Source organism: Plectropomus leopardus, chromosome 24 (assembly GCF_026936395.1).
Source record: "Plectropomus leopardus strain MGB_pleo_1.0 chromosome 24, ASM2693639v1, whole genome shotgun sequence".
Lineage (NCBI taxonomy): Eukaryota > Metazoa > Chordata > Actinopteri > Perciformes > Serranidae > Plectropomus > Plectropomus leopardus.
This window is the reverse complement of record NC_142199.1, coordinates 2674039-2693694: the sequence shown is the minus strand read 5'-3', so window position 1 is coordinate 2693694 and position 19656 is coordinate 2674039. Positions and strand designations below refer to the sequence as shown.

General features: G+C 40.8%; 1 protein-coding gene across 1 annotated transcript in view; it reads left to right on the top strand.

Annotated features, from left to right (window-relative positions):
- Positions 1–19656, top strand: part of LOC121962891 (uncharacterized) — a 326081-nt gene that overhangs the window by 1663 nt on the left and 304762 nt on the right. The window lies entirely within an intron of this gene.

Below are 19656 nucleotides of genomic sequence, written 5' to 3'. Positions count from 1 at the left end.
CAAATTTTAAATATTGGAAGAAAGATCTCTATTTTTTGTGTAAATGCATATTGGTTCCAAAAATTGGTTATTGGTGTCATTAACTACTAATAATTGTGTCGGCCCTGACAAACCAATATTGGTCAACCCTCGGAGTTGTCCCTTTCGTGAACTTTTAGGCTCACATTTAATTGTGTTTAGCTTTAAATGTGTGAGACAAAGCAGTTCTGTTCAAGCTTTTACGAAGTACAGAAACTGATTCAACAAAACATCTTTTAATATCCACTTTGTTTAACATCCGAGCTCCGTTTTTCCATCGGCACTGACCCCGAGGACCATTACATTGATTCCTCGCTGCTTTTTACTTCATAACAAGTGCGATCATACAACCTCTCCACTCCCCGAGCCTGAAAATATCCTCGATTTTGAAGTCACGCGGTGCACAAATGAAACCCAGCGTGGTAATATGAAGCAGGATATGTAACCTCACAGCTCCTCTGGTCCAAATAGCAAGTGTTAAATGAGAGACGAGTGGAGTCTTTGAATAAAGAAATACATTCTTATTGGGGAGGTGAGGGGCTGACAATGAACCCCCTCGCTCCGAGTCGAGCCTGCGAGAGGCCGACTTGTTCATCCCTTGTTATGCTGCTAATGTGTATGATTTAAGGGGGAATTATGCACATCTCAATGTGCCTATAAATGACATTATTCATGCACAGGTGCTGCACTAAGCAGCTCCTGAATGATAATTAAGATAATCTTTCTCTCTTTTTTTCTTCCTTCACGCTCGCTCGCTCCCTTTTCTCACGGATCCACTTTGTTCAGGCAATATCTCCTGTGTCAATACCTCGCTAGACTGCAGCCCCTCTCTCTCTCAGCCATTGTCTGATCCTTATTCAGCACTAAAACCCGCACTAACAAGTGAGACCACGTCTATGTTTCTCCCCCGAGCCTGACGGTATTTCTGAGAAATAACGTGCCAAGTTGAATTAAAGTGAGAGAATAAAAAAAAAAAAGAAAAAACTTTTGCAAGGCAGAAACTTGGCTGCGGCATTCCCGAGGGAATTCACCGCGCAATGAATTTCTCAAACGAGAATATGAAGACATTGATGTCGAGCACTTTGCATATGATAAGCTCTTTTTCCATAAAGAGAAATGATTAGTTTTGGAATGGTTAGGAAATGTTGCCGGGGAAAAAAAGTGTTCCCGGCTCTCAGATATTAAGGACATTTAGAATACATTAAAAAAATAGAGAAATTTTGTCATAGTTAGTAGGCCAAAATTATGGTTTAAACTCAGGTTTTCTGATAAAAAATGCACTGAAGCTAAACTTTCTTTCTTTGCACACATGCATTACTTTTTTTCCTGCTGTGTTTGGACAGTAGTGAGACGCGCGGTGCCAAATCCTGCTCTCCGAGTGCATCATGACAGAGATAGAGTTAGTGAATCCAGCTTGGTTTGTGTTATTGGGGAGAACCAGAGGCTTTCGGGGCTGGAACCCCTCTCCACTGTGGTAAACAGTGAGTGATGATTATCGTCGCTAACAGAGAGGAAATCCAGCTGTATTGTTTTAGCACGGCCACTTGTTTACAAGAACCTCTCTCCGGTGGATGGGCCGCGCTTTATTCAGTTTTCTTTTGTGTGCAAATCACTCGTTTTGTTTGTATTTTTTCCATTTTCTTGTTGTGTTACGCTCCGAGCCGGGCCCTCTCTCCGGCCCACGTTGTGGAAGGGAAGCCATCCAGTGTCTCCGCGGCCCGCAGCTGGGTTTCATTACCCGGCTTTTGCCACACCCTTTCGTTTCAAACAAACACGCTGGGTATGTGTACCACAGCAGGGACAAATTGGAGCTGCAAATAATTCAGAGCTTTTGTTTTAAACTGCGATGGGTGCCAGAAAGGGGGCGTTTCTTGGTTTAAGTGAGGTGTCGGCACAAGAAAAGTGACATATCAAAGATGGACAGTCACATGTGTGCTGTACTTAAGTTAATTTGACTCGAGTTTTTCCATTTTATGTTACTTTATTCTATAATATCAAATTACTCCTCAACATTTCAGAGATGAACACTCTTTTTTATGCTCAACTACATTTAACTGAAATCTACAGATTAAGTTTTACATATAAAACACACAATAAGCTGATTAAATATCATTATAATGCATATTAAAGCTGCACTAATCACTATTTCGATGTTAAAAATGGCTCAAATCATGATATAAAAGCAGTAGCTTTTAGTAAAGAGCCCACAGGGATCAATATCAGTGCTGCAGTTCCCTTCATTTCTGTGAAGCATTTTAGTGTTTTTCAGCTCATTGTTTTGGTTTTCTGTTAAATGGCAGACAGACAAAGTTATTGGCGTGATTTAGACCAAAACAGAACAAAAAAAAAAGATTGAATATTGGAGTTAAATTCATCATTTGATAGAAATGCAGCTCTGTGTTTCTGTGTGGCTTTGTGTCTGCTGGATGTGTAAATAGGCAGCTGTAGGCTAACATGTGCACCATAGCAGCTTTTTGAGGGGATAATATGTCATTGCTGTGTTTTTTAGCTTATTCTGCAGATCCAAGGTTGCAAAAAAAAAAATTAAAAATTAATGCAGCTTTGAGCCAAAAGCACACTTGGAGCGACTGCAAAGGCCACATGCCCTATTTTGCAAATGTTGAAGGTGCAATATCTGAACAGAAGTGAACATTAACGTAGCAGAAAACTGCTTTTATTCATGTCCTCACTGGCTAGATAACTGCCGCCATTGTGTCCTGCGCACTACCTGAGCTGGGCGTGCACAAGAGAGTGCTGCTCGTACAGGACAGTATGACGGGAGCACTTTTGGCTCTGGCAGCACTGTTGCCATTGTTAAAACTTTTAGGCTTTTTGCACGTCTTGTGTGGCTGGTAGCTGATTAGAGTGGCTGCAGACTTTTGTTTTTCTTTTAAATGCATGTGTGTCACTTTGAATCATTCTGTGTCCCCTCTCTAAATTCAGAGGTTTTTGCGGGTTTGTGAATGCAGCGCAGGCAGAGCTCTCCATTACTACTTTTTTCCCTCAGCTGCAGTTTTTGACTTGCAAAAGCAACTGCTGTGAGTGAATGCAGACTTTTAGACCCAGCAGACTGCGCAGTTAAGTTCCACTTTCACTGCGTCTGACATTTTACTGCTCCATTTGTGCCCAGAATACACCGTACAAACAGTGCATATAATTCAGCAGTGCTCCTAATTAATGGTGCAGATCCAGAAATTGAAAATCTCTTAGTGGCGGTCGATGTTTTAATCATGGCAGGCTGCCACAAATACATGAATGGGTGTGAAACCTTGTACCATTAACACTTTTAGCTCTGTCAGCACTGCTGTCGTTATCAATTCTTTTCTGCACCATTTCGGCTCACCCGTCTTCATGTTTACGTGTTGCATCCAAGGTGAGAGCCGTGTGCAATGCCACCCTGACTATAAATGATGTATACTGTGTACTGCTCATTGGCCCATGCAACACCTTTCTGTGAAGTTTAATGAAAATTAAGCCAGTAGTTTTTTTGGTCATAGAGTTGAATACATGACACCCGTTTGTGAAGGCAATCATCCTGTTTGGGTAAAATTGTGCATTCTGCTAAAAACTTCTTTTATTTTTGCCACTTTGGTATATTTTTGCAAAAAATATTTGCTTTACTTACAATAGAGTTTTTTTCAAAGCAGCTAAATATGGATTTTAAACACCTTTTTGGTGCTGTGGCATGTGTCCACCCTTTCAGTTCTGCAGAAAGTTTTACATTATGACTTTTTTCAAAAGTAAATGTTGGTGTGGGATGGACATCATTTTGCAGAGTGGTTTATGGCTGTGGTAAAGCTGTCATTATAAAAGCCCTCCAAATCCAAATGAATAAAACGCGTTTGCTTGTCTCTGCCTTCCAGAATTTTCTGATATTGGTCCTATTGGCAGGAAAACAGCTTTTGTTCAAGACCTTCCAAAATGTGTCTGATGATGAAAGAAAAAAAAAAAAAGAAGCTTTTTTGTTGTCTGATGTCACTGCAGAGGTGTGGTTTGGCGAAGGTCAGGTCAGTCTCCAAAGCCAAGCTGGGATTAAAGCATAAGAGAATCTAAATCAAGAGAATAATTTGAATTAAGTAGAGTTACACAGTAATTAGTGACACTTAACAGGCTCTGCAGCAGCTCTCACTGCACTGTTAAAGAAAAACCTTGGACCGCAGAATACATCTGTCATCGCTGCAGTCGCAAAAGGCAGAATTAACTTCCTCTAAAACCCAGATTTCCTCTGCAAATGACACTGAATCATATATATTTGAACCGTGCCTCCTGGCTACAGCGTGTCCTGAAATGTCTTTAATAAGGATGAGGATGTTAAAGGGGCTGGTATAGCTCCAGTTTTAAATTAGAAATAACCCGGCAGAACGCTTGACTTACAGAAAAGGTTAGGTTTAAACACAACACATTAATCTCTGCTTCTCGTTTGCACATTTATGGATCTGAGTCAGTGTGTGCGCGGGTCTCGGCGCGCGTGTGTTTTCTGGACGGAAACACCCACTGCCATTAACCAAAATATGAAAAAGCAATTACAGAAATGAGTGCGCGGGGAGAAGTGTCCACTGATATCCTGAGTAAAAAATGAAAAGGCAAATTTTTAAATCAGTGTTTCTGTGGACGGAGGTTTGTCCGTGCAGTCGGCTTAATCTAAATATGATAAGGCAAAGATGAAAATCAATAATTATTTGGAACATAATATACTCAGAGGATGCCGCTGCCATATATCAGCGCTCCCAACAGCAGCAGGAGTGTGTGCTCACAATTTCCACCTGATTACAACGACGCCGGCTCATATCTGTTTTCAGCGGCTGTGCGTCTTTATTCCTTTTTTTGTGGCAGAAATTGCAGCTTTTACTGATGACAGGCAATTTGAAAGTGCCCTTGTTGAATAGTCACAGGTGCCATGTTGTTTGAATCAAGCTGCAAATAGCTGAAGTGGTTTTTATTTTTTTATTTTTGTCAGCGTGCAGGAAGAGAACACACAAAGTCTGCTCAGAGAGGAATGTGGTTTTATGTGGCCATTAGCAGATTGGAGTTTTACTCGCACTAATATTTTACAGAGGCAGCAGTGGAGTCGCGGGCTGAGTCGGACCACACTGGGTCAAAGCAGACAACTTCAGTTTGGAGTTTTTGACCAGTGGTGGCGCTCTGGAGCGACGTGTCTATGAGCAGGTCCATGTTTGGTCTGCCTGCTGATGACCTGCGAGACTTGCTTTTTGCTTATAAGAGTAGTTGCCTCTTAAAAGTTTCCAACCGGACTCACACTGGGTTTGATGTTTTTGGATGTTTACAGTAAGATCATCTTGGTGGAATAGGTAACCTATGTTTCTGAATATCTATCAGTTTATTTTTTAAATCATCATGAATTACTCTTCACATCTGCATGAATTTTATACGTATTTCAAAAGAAAATACGTCGCTTTGAGGCTCTCCAGTTCCCCCCTCCATGAATGCTGCTGGTATGAAGGGGTATTTCCTTTCATGTAGGTGCACAACACATGTGCTTGTTGGCAGCCGACTGTAGAATGAACGCACAATGGCGTCGCCAATTTGTTTTAACCAAATATTCTTTAGTCTCGCACAGCTAAAAACCGAAATCTGCAAATCTGTCAGCCTGTCGTTTACCGCTAAGCCTGTTCAGCAGCTTACCAGTGTCATCTTTACGTCACCTGCTCACCTGACCTTAACAGACACGGGACTGCCAATAATATACATTTTTTGTTATTTTCGCATTAAAAAAAGATGTGTTTGGCCTGGCGGAGGTTCTTGTTCAGTGTTTCCAAAAAATAGAAGTCTTTATGGGTATGTGAATGCAGCGCAGGTTTAACTCGTTTTTTTTCGCCCTCAGCAGCAGTTTGATGCCTTGAACTCGACCTGCATGAGTCGTGTGTGAGCGTCGCAGAACCTGTTGTTTTTTTTTTTGGTACCCGTGTTAACAAGTGTGAGCAGCCACTCTGCCTGTGTGAGCAGCGCTGCTCAGGCATGTTTCAGCTGCTCGTCTGCCGCAGCACATCTAGAGAAATGGTGGCTCGCCAATTTTTTCCCGCGTGCCGCGTGTTGTCAGCAGAAATAGACAGTAAGAATGATGTTTTAGTAATTATATTGACTTTTTACCACTTTTTACTACAGTTTCAATGTCTTTTTCTGTCACAGATATGAGGAAATTCAAATGTATCTGTTTTATTCAAACTTTCCTGCTTCCATTTCAAAATAAACGTGTCTGTGGACAGAATCCCATCAGTTGTTAACACAAAGCATTTAATTGTGAAATATTTGCAGGACTATGTTGTGGACAGTGCAGGAGCTGCACGACTTCATAAATCAGTGGACTTTGTGCTTAAAAATGTCGTACTCGTAGCACATGCTGACTAGACCCGAATGGTATATACCAACAGCACTCTGAATGAACGGCCCAGCTCCAAAAATATAAAGTCAGTGCATGGCGGCAGATGTTTTAATTGTTGCATGCCACCACAAATAAATGGATACGTAGGAAACATCGCTGTTAGCCGGTGTTACGTCAGACCTGCACAGTTGTAAAGGAAACACTGCATAATGTCACGAACATTATTGATCAATATCTGTTGAATGTTGCGCATGAGAAACTTTTGTTTTTTGCCCAAAAGCTAACTGTTGTAACAAAAGCTCCAGTGCGATCAAATCCCTCTCCGAAGCTTTGTAATCCAGCCTTGAACTGCTGGGTCTTTTTGGTGGCTATAAAGTAATCCATCATCATTATTGTGACGCAGAATATCTTCTGTGATCATTTATCAGTTGGTTCATGTTGAAAACAGTCGTGGTTGTTGTTAGCCGTCCCGATGATGCCACATAATCGCGAATTGTTCTTTTATTCGGCGTGATTAGGTCAGTAATCGCAGGTAGTTGAAACACAACCAAATCTAATCTGAAAACAGTTCAGAGTTGTTTCTGACGCCGTCAGTTTCTGCAGTTTCCAGCATCTGCGTCTCTGCTAACCCCTCAGATTTCTGTCTTTTGTCTTTCACCTACGTTTCATTACTTTCATTCTGCAACAAAAGAGCGTGTGTGTCCCGAGCTCGGCTCGGTCTCCAAACATGTGTATGCGAGTGTGTGTTTGTGTCATATCATTTTCAATATCCTCATCTCTAAGATCATGCACAGCAGAATCAAGCAAACATTGGAAGGAGAGATGTGTGCAGGGGGGGTGAAACATCTTTGTTCCCTCTCCTCTTTAGAGAGCTTTAGCCGGCCCGTCTTCACTGAAGCGTACAGGATGTGCCTGATGTTTCCTTGGCAAAGGAAAAGGTAAAAATAGAGAAGATTCATCTGGTTTGAGTTCTGCGGCACCACATTACTTTAGGGGTGAGTTTTTTTTTTCCCCCTGCGCTTTTTTCGTTCAGCGGTCCTGGGCCCTTTTGTGTGATTGAAGCTCAAACGGACCAGGAAATGCAAATAATCCCGGTTTCTGAAGACGTCCAGTGACGTGATTGTTGGGACGGTACGAGGAGGCCGGCCGGCTCGCCACATTAAAGGCAGAGTTTGAGCGAGAGATGAGTGGAGACTGGGTTAAGTTAAGCGAGAGGAGAGGACTTCAAAGCCTGCTAGGTTGGCCTGCCATATTGGGAGTGACGAGATGTGTCTTTTATTAATAGCATTCACCAGAGTTTCTTGTTTCTGCTCTTTTCCATTGTTCTACAATCACCGCTGTGCGGGACACATCGAGAGGACTCGTTTCACAGCTGCGCTGCAAATTACACCTTGATTAGATGCGAAGGAGGCAGCTGAAGGATTCACTTTTTGATTGTTTGACATGTCTTGTTTCTATCTAATTTTAGGTCCTTTTATCACTTTGTTAAAAGCACTTCACATTAAATCCTTTCAAACGTGATTTCTCTTAAAAACATGGAAATGTCCCAAAAAATACACAAGATATTAGTTAAAAAAGTTACAAGAACTAAATTAGCGAAAAGGTAAGTGTCTTGAAAAAAAGTAATGTATAAAAATCCTGAGAAATGTTTTTTTTCTGTAGCTTACTTATAGTTGTTAACGTAGTTTTCTTTATATTTTTTTCTGAGTTATTTGATAATTTACTAATAAACTGAAAAAAGTGCTAAAATGGTATAAAAATAATATATATAAATTATAATTTTTTTTCTCTCAAACCTACTTTCAAATATATGGTTGTATATGAAGTTCTAAAAAAATATTTTAGTACATTTTTTTAGATAATTTTTAGGTAACCTTTTTTGTTTTATAAAAATTTGTTTAAAATTTGAAGTTTAATATCAGACAATAAGAGCTCATGAGATGATTATTGGGATTGGAAAAACAAAAGTTCTGCAGTACAAACATGTATTTGTTGTGGTTTTTTTTTGGACATTTCTTAAAATTTTACTTCTTTTGTGAAAATAGTTTTGACTGCTCTAACAACTATAAACCTGACACAGTCAAATATTTCTTTAAAGGGGACAAAAAAATCACACTATTTGCCACTAAGATACAGTTTTTTTGGCATGCACGTTCTTAAGCTGCCCAAAAAAGACGAGATGTTGTTGATCGTCATTTTTGACTTGACAGGTCAGGAGGGTTTTTGTTGCATTTTGTCAGCGTTGCATGGACATTGCGAGGATAATCTAGCAGCTCTGACGTCTTGTTGTCCCTGAAATGCAATCAGCATGTTCTGATAAACTCTGCAGTTGCGTCTCTGCATCAATGTCACTGAGACATGTGATGCACTTTGGATTTCTAGTAATTCTTTTGCATCTTATCGGCCCTAAAAAACAAATAAAGGTTCAAAAATGTGTTAGTATAGAGAAAATATCGCTGTGGAGATGCACAGATAGCAACATTTGTAAAAGCTTTATTTTTCCACTAACACAAGTTTCACTTTGCCTCCAAAAACTCCTCAATTATCATAATAATTTTGCAGCAGTGGTCGTCTTCATATCCTCTGCTGTACAGAAGTGCATCAGACACTATTTCAGAGATGGCTGATTTGCATATTATGATGCGGCCACTGCCCATCATCCCTTCTCCTCATTAAACATCCGGTATCTTGCCGCCTTTTTTCGTCTGTTTTTAGAAAAAGGGACTAAGAAGAAAAAAAAATCTCGATTCAGCCGCTTTAATTCTCCTCAGCGGACTTGTAATTGGTGTTTACGTGATTGGCTTTTACTCCGTTCGCTGCTTCCCCCCCCATAAATCCTTGTCAATCTAAAGTCAGTCTAGCATGTTATCAAGCGAACAGAAACAAATAATGCCACAAAACACCACAGTAAACATTCCATAATTGACTGTTTAGGAGCGCGATCATCAGTTAGGGTTTGATTCGAGGATGTAATCTGCTTTTCGCGGATGCCAGGCCATCCAACCAAAAATGGGCACGCGAGCTAATGCAGCTCTAACCTCTGAGCCATTTATGCTCGTCGAACGCACTTGTAATGATTAAGTTTGAAAGAGCCATGTTTTATCATCGGCCAACACAAGAGTTGACAATCTTAAGACCTTCAACTAGAAATAATTAGGATCTATTTGAATGCTGAGTGTGGTGCACAGCGCTGAGACAAGAGCTAAGCTTGTTAACGAATGTGGTGGCAATTAAATGGCTCATCCCCCCCCTACTGTTTATGTTTTTTTATCACCTGAAAATTGATTATAATTCTCAGCATTGCTTGACCATAAAGTTTCAAAATCTCTGCCAGCCTAATTGAAAATGCCCGGCATTGTTTTTTTTTGTGAGGTTTTTTAAATTGTTTCCCCCCACAAAAGACCAAAAGTATTTTTAGCTCCCCCGCAGATCCCACATGAAACCTGAGCCGGCGACATGGTTGAAATTAGTCCGTGCTGCTTATTTGAATGTTTTCCCCCCTTTTCTTCCTCCTCCTTGTTAATTTCTCCACATAGTTTAACATTAAAAAAAAAAAAATCAGGTCAACCTTTAAGATTTATGAGCAGAGAGGAGAAAAAAAGAATTAATGGTATGCTATTTTTATTCAGTCAGTCGTCTGTTAATTTGGTATGACCTTAGTCAAAGGCGGTGAAATAACAAACTCTACTTACTTCTTCTTAAGACCAAACCCCTGGTCTCCCATGTTGCTTTGCTGCGAGAAGAGAAGGGCCCGCTGCCAGTTTCTTTAACTCTTATCTGCAAAACTCAACACGCAGGATTTTCAGGACATCAGTGGCACTGAGAAACCAATACTCTTTCATCTCGTTTCATAGCGTATTGTTTCAATTAAGCAGTTTTTTTTATTAGTTGATTGAAAATTTGAAACAATAAAAAGCTCCTTGAGTATTCAGACAAGCAATCCTGACAGCCAAATGAGGCTGCTCATCAACGGACGAAACGGCGGCCAATAAAGGTCGCCGCGTCACCTCTTTGTCCGTTCACCAAAGCAGAGGTGCGTCACCTCCTTTATTTCCCACCTTTTTCTCGCCGAGTGTGACTCTCCTCCTGACAGCATCCAAACTTTGCAGCCTCGGAGCTCCGGAGCGCTCACAGGCCCCCCATTGAAGCATCCCTGCAGGGGTTTTCTTCTCACAGAGGCGAGAGGGGAGGGGGTGAAGGTGAAAGTTTGGCACCCAGCGGCAGATCTCCAACAGCGGAGGCCTTTGTTGCCAGGTCGCTCGCACTCGGCAACGTGGAGTCAGGTGGCCTCTGACCTGACCTCTACGAAGAGAGAACCGGTGGGCCGAGAGCTTGAAATAAAAAAAGAAAGGTTAGAAGAAAAGACGGGATTGGAGGAAGGGGAGATTGTGGGGGGACGGCGTGAAACAAAGTGTTCAGAAATAGGTCAACCAGTATCTCATTTTTCTTGCTAAGCTTGTAATCACCCCTGACAGGCACACTGTGGAACGGGCTATTCACTCTGAATTCAGGGCTCATCGTTGAATTACGGACCCTAACCATCCGTCTCATGATGTAAGGGAACATTTAGAAGATGGAACTTCTTTGTTCTTGATTTATTTTGCTGACAAGGACGAGTTGCCTGTGTCCGTCTGCAGTTGTCTTCTGGTCGATGATGTTTGTAGCGTCTCCGCAGAAGAGAAAAAGGGGACAGTGTTGATGTTTTGCTCGAGGGCGTCTTTAGGGAAGACAAAGGGTTATTCATTCACTTCCTCTGACCTGTCCGGGCAACTTTGGACTTTGAGCAACCCCAACTTGCAAGAAAGATGCATTTTTTTAAAAGATGCAGATAGTTTTGGTTTTCTGTTTCCTCGACAGAAAGTAGCTCCTTTAAAAAGTGTCCACATCAGGCTTAATGGATTATCCAGTTCTGCTATTGAATGTTTGAATTGACATTTTTCAGTGCTGAGAGAACCACAGCTGAATAGGCAGTTACTCAAATATTGATCACGATTTTCACTTTTGATTGTTATATGAACATGATAGTGTTCGATCTGTATTGTAGGTTGGCTGAGGTGTGTGATTTTACATATGTAGATATCAAAAACAGGTTCTCCTTGGATCCAAGCGCATTTATGAACTAAAAAAAAGAAGTGAGAGGTTAGACTTGCAATTTCCTTTGTCAATAGTTTTATAGGTTTTAGCATGAGATCACGACATGAAAAGCCACCTTTCGTGTCCACATGATACATCCCTTGGTCACGATGGTACTGTATGCTTTTGGATGGCCGGATGGCATCTGCTGCGGCAGCATGATAGGCTGACAGTTGTCACTTGCTGAGAACGCACAAAGGTCCCTGTAGGGCAGGTAGGAAGGGGCGTTGGATGGATCCAACAAACCCTGGACTTCCATGCAGGAGTTTGGTGTTCGCTTTTGTCTGTATGATATATTTTTTGTACACCTAACCAGGTGTCCTTTTGGCTAAAGATCCATCCTACCTTGTGCATTTCCTGACATAACGGTATTGTCAAAAAGAAAGATACCCAGAGCGAAATATGTAGACGCAGAAGTCCGCTACAATGCAGCAATCTGTGATGACTTGGGTTGAGAGCGTGCTGGTCAGAAACCAAAAAATAGCGAGTTAAAAAGCCTTTAATCAATGGGCGTAGCGCCTGCACATTTCACGTCTTCATCAGAGCCCTGAAGTCTTACTCTTCCTCCTCTTTTGGACATTATGATCTGCAAAATTGACATTTGACACCCTGTTGCGTGTCAAATCAGGCGCCAGTCAATAAATGCATCCAAACATTGTTTACTAGCTTTTCATTCTTTGAAACCCGAGAAAATTAATTTGATTTCTTTCAAAAACAGAAAAAAACATAGACAGGAACTTGCCAAGAAATATGCTGCACACTGTAAAAAATACAGAAAAAGCAGAGAAAAAAAAATCTAATAATTAACTGAGGAAGGTTATTAGATATGATCACGAAATTAGGAAAAAACTGGGAAGGAACTGTGATTCTCTTAAATATTGAATGTCTTAGCTCTTTCTTGGGGTCATTTTCTTCTTTAGTTCTTTTTGTTTACTAATTTCCTTTTTAATTTTTGGGCCATTTCTTTATAAGTTGCATGTCGCCCTCTTCCCAGGTTTTTAAAAGATATCAAACCAATATGCTCAGGTTTAAAGGGTTAAATGTGAAGTTAAAACATTTGGCCCCTAAATCAGTGAATAATAAGATAAATACTCATAATCTCAATATTGTTAAAAATAATCATTATTGCCATTGTGACCATTATCATGCAGCCCTACAAATAAATTAACTGACTGCAGAGACCTTTGTTACAAAACCAGGGAAAATAAAACTCTGCCTGCCTAAAGGTGGATGAGAAAATGTTAATTTGGCTGAATTGACCCTTAAACCTTTTTTTTTGCATATTTTCACCAGCAAATCAATAAGATCTTTATGAATTCCTCCCAAAACTAGATCAGAAATTCAAGCAGCCTGGAAATAATTGCGTCCTGCTGATGAATGTTCATCAGGAAGCGATTCCCCATCTCGCCGCAGATTTAAATGTGATCTTGTTAAGCCACCGAGGGACTGAATCTCGCCCATGGGTGGCCAAAGGATACTCTGTCGCTAATGAGGTGTGCACGGGCCCCGTGGGTAATGGCAGTGTCACGCCAAAGCTTTTTGACACCTCGGGGCAGCCGTACAGTATGGCCCAGGCCTCCTCGGCTGTCGGCTGACATTCATTTGACGCTGAAACAATGAAACACGTCGACCATAAAACTGGGTTTTCATTGGTAGTTTTGATCCCTTCCACTCTAAATACCCATTTTAATATGCACTTTAGCCATTATGTCTGTGTTAATAAGAAGTCTCTTTGAGAATGTGCCCATTGTTGAGTGAGTCTGTTAATTATGACAGCTCAAAGTGCCGCTGTATTCTACTGACTCTTCCTCCTAAGAAGCATGATTATTCATCACCACGATAAGAATTAATATGCAGCAAGGCACGCTCCCCGAGAAATATTGTTGTTTTTTTTTTTCGTCTCTTGCACCAAATTTGAATGCTCCAAATTACACATTCAATCCATCTTTGTTTGTGTATTTAACCCTGTTAAACATGGCAGCACTTTGTGACTTTTAAAGACCCGTGGCTTATTGGACTTGGAGCTGGCATCGCTAAGTGACAATTTGGATTGTGTTTGCTATCAAATAAACACTTAATGTATCTGGGGATGTAAACAAATGTTCATTCTCCGCCACGCATCTGCTGGAAATAAAGCCTGAGCTTCAGCGCTTTCAACCAAAATGACACCAGTTGTGATGAAGTATTCACGGCGGCTGTATTTTTAGATGATTGGAACAACACGCTATCGTCATGTTGTGATGATATAATGGATTGGCCGCAGCTGAGGAAGGTCAGAAAGGGAGCAGCACAATGAGGGAATCTCCGTAAGCCCCAAAAACTATAATGTGAAGGGATCAAAAACCCCTGCTGTTTGTATCCAGAGCATTTAATCAAACTGGCATTAGTTCAGCACTGTAGCTTAAACTTTGCTTACCTCCCAATCCGGGCCGGGAACTTCATATTGTTGACAGTAGCTTCGAATTCAGCCATAGACTCAGCAAGTAAAAGGATAAGATGGGCTTAAAGGGCTTTTTATAACCTGGCCATTCACCCTGATACACTGTCAGTCCAGAGGACACACTCAGTCCAGCACCTGTCTGACAGTCCAGGGAGCTTCCTGCCAGGACAAAGGACATTTTTTAGATTAATTAGCACGCAGATTTGTTGACTGTTGCATTGCATTTTAATTTTATACCATCATTTGACCAGTGAGAGTGCATTCTTGTCTCCCATGAAAGGTGATTAAAAAGGCTTTCAGTGCTGTAGTCAGGTCTCTTTGTGCATATATCCTGCAAAATCTCCCTTTTAAAAACTATTTTTTATCATTCAAAAGTGATAAAGGGCAACATGGTAGACATGCATCAAAACACCTGCACCTGTTGTTCCTATTTACTGACACCAGCAGCATCTTAAGCTCCTGCAGACTGAGAAGTTTAGCGCAGCTACATTTTGTGACATGGATCTGAATAAACTTTGATGTGTGCAGACTGTGCGATATCACTGAATCGTTGGCTACGACCTATGTCCATCGACGTCAGTAAGCATGAACAGAGGGTCGTTGGCGTGCGTCATTCATCTACGCAGCTGTAGTTGTAGAGAAAAATGTAAACAAACAAATCGGGTCTTCGTTGTAGCGGCATTTATGTGTGTCAGGAAAAGTCGAGGGAAGAGGAAGGGAATTTGGATGCGGCCATGGCTGGGGAAAAGAGGACAACTTGGCCCGCCAATTTTGCAAAGCTCAAAGTAAGTTTGAGCATCTATTAGCATTTAGAAATGTTGTGCTGGTCAGTGCGTCATTTCATGCTGCAGTTCTGTTGGCTGGTTAGCGGACGTTGGTCGTGACAGCTGTGACACCTTGAGATTCTCATCCCAAATATCTGACACTGTCAGATATTTATCCCGGGCTGTCTTTGACTGCACCTGCCACGATGGTTATCTTTTGTCTGAGACAGCCCAAAATCGTACGGTGTGAGCCGGGCTTTAATGTTTATAATGAGTGGGTGAACTCATCAGGATACGCAGCTGTCCTGGTTACAAGCGTGGTGACGTGATGCTCTGTGACGCAGCCGATGTGTTCGTCATATCGTCATATCTGGTTCATATTGGTTTGCCATTAGGTGGTATGTTGAAGACTTGTGCTCGTGCAAGCTCTCGTTTTCTAAGAATGCTCGTCAGGGCTTGGACGTCAGCTTACACTTTCTTGTATTTTTCGAGTTGGATTAGGAGTTGGTTATGCATTTTTTTGACTAGGTGCTGCATGCATGACTTAAAAGTAACTTGAACTTGGATTTAGTATCACTTTTTTTAATATATCTATACATTTATTTTGAATGTTCTTATATATACACATGCATATATATCAAACATGCAGATATGCGTCTTGGCAGCCAAAGCACACACTGTGTAACGAGTGTATTAAACAAAACAACGACAATTTGAGTTCATAGTATCACGTTTTTAACAGGGCTGAGAGATGCGCTACATTAGATTTCCTGCAGTGGAAAAGGAGCAGATGTGTATTAACAGTAGTGCAGGTTTGAGTCATGCTTTGCCCTCTCACCATCCCACATTTAAACTTGTGTATAATGTTGCAGAAATGCCTTCAAACAATCAGCAACCAGAAAATAAAGCAGAGGCAGCATCTGACTGGCTGAAAACCAATTTCAGCTCGACGCAACAACCCTTCCATCAGATCAGAGCATTCATATGAGATCCCTGCAGCCAGTTAGGAGGCTGCACAGAGCCGTGTGTTTGTGCATGTTTGTCAGCACTTGTGTGTATGTATGAGTAGTTACGTATCCGCGATAATATAACTAAGAATCATGATGCAAGCTTTTCGCCCAGAGTGTTTTTGAGCTCATTTTCAAATGGTAATTTGCCTTATCCGAAGCAAACTCACTGAGTGTAAGTAAGTGATTATTTGCATGGCTGACAATCATTCAGCACGCCTGCGGTCTTTTTCCAAACTGCTCCAGTTTGTCCAGTCTTTGAAAAAAAAAAGGAAACTACTCAGGGAGGGCCAGTTCTCTTTGAAATATCCTTTCATTTACCTTATCATTAGACACAAATGTGGCATAGTTAACAATGAGTGAAAAAAAGAAAAAAAAACACAGGCAGCCAGTACTTCTTCATAAGGCTGATGAAGTCTTTGCAGCCAAAAATCTTCTTTGTGACTGCTGAATACAGACACAGCTAATCATTTTCAACAGCCACTTCTCTACTTCTTGGCATTCTTTTTGCTTAAACTTTCTAAGGTTTTGAGCACCTCAGGCTTTTTTCTTTTTTTTTTTATCAAAGCACCAAGTTTGGGCGCTCTTGTTTAATTGGTTATTATCCCATTAGAGGCATCATGTTGGTCGGTAAAGAGCGGTAACGACAGGATGCAGCGACAGCAGAACAATGCAGTGATTTAGTATCTGCACTCCCCCTCAATCACACTCAAATGTCAGCCACAGACTCATCAATGCCCCTAACCCTGAGCACACCCCTGAGACACACACATACACACACACGCACGCACACACACACACACACACTCGTACACATAGCCCACATGACTACACACCAGCCCGGCATCAGGGCGGGCAGAAAACGAGGAGCGGGGAGATGGATTTTCCAGAACTTGCGCTGTCCGTTTTGGTCAAAATCAAACCCGCAGCAGTCAACATTATTGTTATTACAAGACCTGAACAGTCTCATTTTTCCCATTTTAACTAAATCGTTTTCAAGCAGCCATTCACCAGATTATGTGGCTGGAATTGACATGAAGGCACTTTAATGCTTTTGTAAAATAAAAAGCTTTTTATTGCAGTGCACACAACCTTTGCTTTAAAGTGACAAATATCTGCAAAAAAATTATATTTTCTTAAAATCAGACGCAGAGATGACATAAGTGACGAGAAGACATGAACATTTTTCACTTAGTGATAACAGCCATGTGGCTCTTAAGGAGCAGTTCACCCCAAAATCAGAAATCCGTTTTTCCTTTTTACCTAATGAGTGCCGGGAGGATGATGTTTTTTTTTTGGTAGGCTGACGTCGCACTCGTTCCCTCTTCAAAAAGCATAGGAGATTTTCCCATTGGATTTTGGATCAAATTTTGGATTATAATGTTAACTCAGATTTAGCCAATTTAAAGTCTGAACGCAATCTGGACTACAGACTTTTTAAAGTTAAAATAAAAAGTGTATTTTAACAGAAAAGAAAATGTGTGAAAAACTTAAATGTCATGACCCAAGATAATCCACAGATGCTGTTGTAAGCAGTTTAAACTTTTTTTTCTACAAACTACACCTGCCAACTGTCTCACTACGCAGAAGAAAGAGACATTGTTGTTGAGTTTATAAAATTATTATTTTTTGGCACTTTGAGCACCAAAAGCCAAGTGCCATTAAGCTCCATTATATTGGAGAGAAGACAGACATCTCTACTGCCAAAATCTCCAACACTCTTCAACTCACTAAAAAATAAAATCTAGACTTTTAAGTAATACTACAGGCACATTTCTTTAGTTTTTACCCAAAAATGTCACAGAAACAAGTTTATTTTTTTCTCAAAATTCATCAAATTGGAGTTCTGAAAAGCTGCCTCTTAAATGCGTATTGCTGTAGCTGGAAGATATTAGAATAAAACTTCAATAAACTCTTGTACTTTTTAGCATTTGTTGATATTTCTACCTTTTGTTTCGTGTACTTCTAAAACAATTGACTCCCTCAAGTGACAAAAGGCACTTTAATGCTTTGGCAGAAGTACTCTCTGATAAGGTACTGACTGGTACGTACTGGTTGTTCTGGGATGACGCTGCAGTTTGAGCTATAAAATGATAAAAAGGGGCAGTTAGAGCTCAAAGGAAAAGAGGGAAATTATGCACCTTTTCTTACACAGAGGGTTGACTGTTAGTGTACTTTTGAGAATTCACCCAGTGAGGTACTAATTACACTTTTGGCGCTTTGAGCACCACGAGCTGAGTGCCATCTAGTTTCTTTTTGTTGGAGAAAAGGCAGCTATCTCGACGGCCGATATATCCCGACACTCAGAAACTCACACCAAACTATCTAGACTGATTAATAGCGCTAAATTTAATAGAAAAAACATGTATTTTTGGCTTTGTAACCCACACACGTGACAAAAAATGTTGATTTTTCTGAAAAATCTGACAAATTGGCTTTTTTGAAGGCTGCTTTTTAAATGTTTCTTGCTGTAGCTGAAAGATATCAGAGTCTAACTCTTGTACTTTTTAGCATTTGTTGATATTTCTACCTTTTATTTCATGTACTTCTAAAACAGTTGACTCCCTTTAAGTGACAAAAGGCACCTTAATGCTTTGGCAGGAGTACTCTCCGATAAGGTACTGACTGTTAGGTGCTGGCTGTTCTGGGATGACGCTGCAGTTTGAGCTATAAAATGGCAAAAAGGAGCTCTTGAAGCTCAAAAGAAAATAAAATTATTTACCTTTCTTCGCCAAAAACCTTTTACTTTTGGCACTTTGCGCACCACCCTTTATATTTGAGAGAAGCGTACATCTCCACCGCAGATATCTCAATACTCAGCAACTCACATCAAAACTATTTAGCCTGATTAATGGCAACTAAGAGTTAAAAAAAAGTAGTTTTTGATTTTTAACCCATTAATGTGACAGAAAATCCAATCTCAGAATCCGTCAAATTTGAGTTTTTGAAAGCTTCTTTAACTCGTATGTTCTGGTTGTTCTGGGATGACTTTGCAGTTTGTGCTATAAAATGCTAAAAAGGAGCAATTGCAGCCTAAAGGAAAGAAAAAAAGTACCTTTTAATCTTATAGAGGGTTAACTGTGTACTTTTGAAAAAACATTTGTGATTAACAGAATTGTCCATCTTTATGCCAGTTACTCTAGAAAAATAAAAACTATCTGGAACCGTAGGGGCAAGACACATTAACAAAAATGAAATAATAAGACAAAACCACAGAGAAGGATTCAGGACGTCGGCCACCAGCCTGCATTCAATACATGTCAATAACAATCTGGTCTAGGTTTCCCCTCACGCCGAGAAATCTGTGAGCGGGAAACAAAAGTCATAGGAGTCCTTCATTTGCCATGCTCATCCATCAATCAGTATTTAGGACATTGGCAAGTGGTAATTTAATAACCAGTGACCTGGGCTGGCAGGAAGCCGGCCTGACAGACAATACAAACTCATTTATCATGGGGGGAGGCGACGGTGCTGCGCTGCTGCGGATCCTCTCTCTCTGATCCTGTGATTGTCGCTGCAGGAGTCACCCTCGGCGAAACGCTGAGGGGGTTAGCGCGCATGACGCTCGGCTCACAGATAATACATTTAAGCGGAGCTGGATATATGGATGCTGTGAGAAAAGCCGCACTGAGTCCGTCTCAGGTTACAGTATTTATTGGAAGTCAATGGGAGATTTTAACCCCGAGTTTCACCTTTAATTTCTCCTGGAGTGGCTTTAAAGGTGGTAGAAACCCCTGTTTTCCTCAGTGTAAGTCGACGTGACAAGCTTTCATTACAGCTCCTATATGATGTTTATATTGAGTGAAATGTTCAAACCCAAAATTCCATGATTTTTTTACAGCTGCGCCATTACATCAGATGGAAATATTCTACGTCTCTCCACAACCATTAGTCCGACATGTTTAGTATCCGTGGAAACCGTTTTTGCCTAAATGGTGTATGAACTAGAGTTAT